The sequence below is a fragment of the Spinacia oleracea genome, chromosome 5 (genome assembly GCF_020520425.1).
Source record: "Spinacia oleracea cultivar Varoflay chromosome 5, BTI_SOV_V1, whole genome shotgun sequence".
Lineage (NCBI taxonomy): Eukaryota > Viridiplantae > Streptophyta > Magnoliopsida > Caryophyllales > Amaranthaceae > Spinacia > Spinacia oleracea.
In genome coordinates, this window is record NC_079491.1 from 114,848,303 (window position 1) to 114,852,584 (window position 4,282).

A 4,282-nucleotide genomic window follows, 5' to 3' on the forward strand; every position below is an offset into this window, starting at 1 on the left:
TACAAGGAGGTGGCCTAGACTCAAAATAATGACGTGGCGTAAGCCTATAGTACTTGACCAAGCAACTCTCAGACTTAGGCTAATTGGACCATAACTTTCGTTGGTTGACACTTTAGATTTCAACCCTTGGGTGTCCATTTGTCATGCGCCATTTTGCTTAATGTTGGCAAGGTAGTTAGTTGGGGAGATCGAATTTTTATTTTTTCAAGACTAGAATCATTAGTGCGGCTTCCCTCTTAGTGTGTATTGCTTTACCCCTATGGTAGCCTTATGGTATGCCGATTTGGGTATTTTCATGGTTCGTCATGTTGCATTCATGGAAAATCTTTTAGTCCGTACTTATGAGTATTTAAAGGAGCGAGTGGCTCGAGAGGACTATGATAATCGTGACCCAATGTGATCATAAGCCTTGAGGCCATTAATTTTTTTATTGATGGTATTGACACCTTAGGTTCACTTTGGGGGTTGTGCGACTATGGAGGGATGATTTTCAGAATGTGACTGTTTCCATTTTGCAAATGCTTGAATTGTATAATATATTCTTTTTATTGGTGAGAGAGAGGATGGAGGCCGTAGATTCTTAGCAGGGAATGACAATTACATATGGGTGCTTATTGATTTAAATGTTAGAAAGGGAGACTCAATATGGTTTAACCTTTTAACTTGCAGAACGACACCAAGCATTAGGACCGATCCTATGGATAAGACAACTAAGACGTAGGATTTGGATTGTACTTTGGCATAGCCTAGTCTAGACTCGGATTTATTTACTTTTTATTTGAACATTATTTTTTTCTTGAAGACTTTATTCGAACATCATTTTTTGAATACTTTGCCCATGTGACATTCAAGGTTATTTCAATTAGCGTGCTCGGTTTTGGAGCCGAACATTGTCGTCATAGGAGGCCTAACAACGACACAAAGAGTTATTTTATTTTTCACAAGTCGCTTTTAGATTCGAGTGCCTTTTCATACGCCCTCGCAGCAATTTTCACGAATTTTCTTTTACTGCTACGTATACTTTATGCGCGGGCACCGAGGCTCTTGTGCCTGACCAAAAGGCCAGGCAGCAACTTCAGCGCCCAGCGGTGGGCGTGAAAAATTTTGGCGCGCAGCCTAGGGCGTTGAAAATGCGTCCCTAGCTGGTTCTCGTTTTCTGTTTGCGTCTATTTTTTGATTTTGCGACTTTGATTTTGCGTGTTTGCCTAATAACGTCCTTTACGCGTTGTGCGGCGTTTGTGGGATTCGTTACGGGCCACCCCGAGCGTCGCTTATTTTTGCGGCGATCGTTCGGGTTTGCGGAACACGTATTTTGGTATAACTCTTTGGCCAATTGGTTTTCTAACAATTGTTTGGGCAACTTTTGAGGTCGTTGGTTTTCTAAAAATTGTTTGTCACACACAATCATACATTTCGCTACACACAACTAACATTACATCATGAGGCAATAATAATATGTCATGTAGTTTATGATAGGCTTCTATGGGTAGTATTTGCGCCTGGCTTGGTACCGCTTCTATCGCAGATCCAATACATGCCCCGGTCGAGATAGTGCCTTCAACAGACGAATTTCGCCCAAGAGGCCAATCACGATGTAAGCCAGGGGGGCATGCACCGATGAGAGGGACCTAATGGGCGAGCGATTGGGTTTGGGACGGGTGTACTACTAGCGAAAGTGCCGAGTGGACAACATTCGAAGCGTATGCACCCCCGGTTGGCGATGGGTATCCTTAGTCCCAACTCCCGAGATGAAACATCCAAGGGAGCCAAGATTCGTTATGCGGTTCTGTCCGTTCACATTAATATGCTGATTTTTAGGTCGTCCCAACTTGATGGGGAAATAAACGCGGGGAAAGATCGTTTCACCCTTCGGCTATTTCGATTACCTACGAGCACGAGTATTTCCTTCACTATCCCCAGTGGAGTCGCCACTATGAGGGGGTCGAAAAAGCACGAGGCTAATGCGTGACCTCGTACCTCGTGGGTGTGACGTTTCTTTTCGTCAAATCAAGTGTAATTGGACTTCCTGTGAGTTTACACCCAATTGACTAGTAATATAGGAGTCGCCATTCAGTTTTTAACGACAATGAGAAAAACTGACAAAACCCGGTTATCGTGACATAAAGGGAGTGCAATTATTTTTGACCACGACGGCCATAGGTTCCCTTGTGATCCCTGGTGTGGGGATCTCTCAATATACACCCGCAAGGTAGAGATTGAGGGTTCGGGAGACTGTAACTACCTAGAGGAGTACTCGCTCGTCGATAACTCCAGAGGCAGGATATCCTTACTAGCTCAGCATAAATAATTGAAGGGACATGCGTTAACTATTAAACTAATCTGAGTTGAATTTAACAATTTGCAACATATAATACTAGATCAACCGCGATTATCTGATTTAGATTGTTTTAAGGGACCTAGCATGATAATCCAATTTCCCAAAATATTATCTTTATTAGGCGTAATAGAACAATCAGATTTAATTAGTTTAACAGTTCATAAAAGGGCGAGGAAAGCAATTAAATCATGGAAAAGGGACACATTACGACGCACCCTTGAGAGGTGCGTCACGGTTCTCAGAAAACTAACCACTTTGACTTTGCTATTTCTCCTTTTATTTAACGAATCTCAAGTTACGGGACAGGATACGTTCTGTTCGATTTTTGGATCGATTGCGACAAAACGCGTGATCAATTTCGCAGCGTGAGGCTTAGGCTTAGGGGTTGGAGTCAATACTCAGAATAATAATTGTGTGTGTTCCTTTCACGTCGAATTTGGGGCTATATTTATAGAGAAGAGTTCGTGGAAAGATAGAATTGTAGAGCTCTAATCCAAGAAGAATTAGGAGAGAACACGTCCCAGGTATTTTCAGCGCCCAGGGTTGGGCGTTAAAGATTTCGGCCCCCAGCTCTGGGCGTTGAAAATGGGATCCAGGCAATTTCAGCGCCCAGGGCTGGGCGTTGAAAATGATGTTTGGGCCGAGTTCTTTGTCAGATTTGGACACTTAGAATCCGGAGTGTTTGAGACTTATCCGAGTCTTTTAGTGCGTATTAACTTTATGATGGAATGCGTCTGGGCCCGTTACGAACTCTAGGCTCGTTGGGATTTTAATTAATACGTAACTCTTATTTTCGAGCTATACTAGGAACAGGATTCCTCTTGCAAATTATATCTCTTTTAGGATTTATGTTGGAGTGCAACACCTAATTTTGACAGGTTTCTATCTTTTATGTCTTGCCATTTTTAACAACTACCTATTATGGCAGTTACTATTTTTAGCAGGTTTCTATAAATAGCAGGTTCGGGTGAAATGAAAAGGGTGATCGAGATTCGTTATTTTATAGGAGATGCGTTGCCAAGTGGAGATTTATGTTCTCATCATCGAACCTTCCCTTTCGGAAATGGGGACAAAAGTAGGTGTCTACAAATACTATCCTAGGAGTGACATAAATGTCACTCATCACCCGTAGGGTCACATAAATAGTACGTAAACGGATCAAGTATTTAATGGCATTAAATACTCCATCTATGGATATTCGGAATCGACGGATCTTGGTTTCAGTGGGAGCTGAGATCGTCATAAGCAAGAAATGAATACTCCGGAAACGATGATATTGCCGGAAACGGAAATATGGATCGTATCGGAAATATGAATATTATCCAAGTCGTAGATGTTGCCGGAAACGGAAACATGGTACGTATCGGAAAATATTATTGGAAATGGAAATATTGCCGGAATCGGAAATATTGCCGGAAACGGAAATATTGTTAGAATCGGAAATATTATCGGAATCGGAAAATAATTTCGGAAACGGAAATATTAAATATTTGTTCGAAACGGAAATTGATTCCGGAATCGGAAGTATTAAAATATTGGTCGTATCGGAAATGAATTCCAGAACCGGGAATTTAATCGGAAGCGCATCGTACGAATTAGCATCGGACGAGGCTTGCCTGACGAAGGCCCAGCACGAAGCCAGGCCCGCGCCCAGCAAGCCAAGCGCCCAACACGAAGGCCACAACCTCGCCAGGCCCAGCGCAAGGCCAGGCCCAGCAAGGCCGTAGGCGCGCGCGCTAGAGCGTGTGCTCGTGGGCTGCGAGGCAGCGCCCACTCGTGTGGGCCGCAAGGCCTGCGCTGGTGCATGGGTCCCTCGTGGTCGTGCGACACTCGTGTTCGTAACGAATCCTAATCCTATCTGAATTCGTGCAATGATTAAATCCTAATCCTAATAGATTAAATTTATTAATTAGAGTTCAAATAGGATTCTAATTAATAAATCCA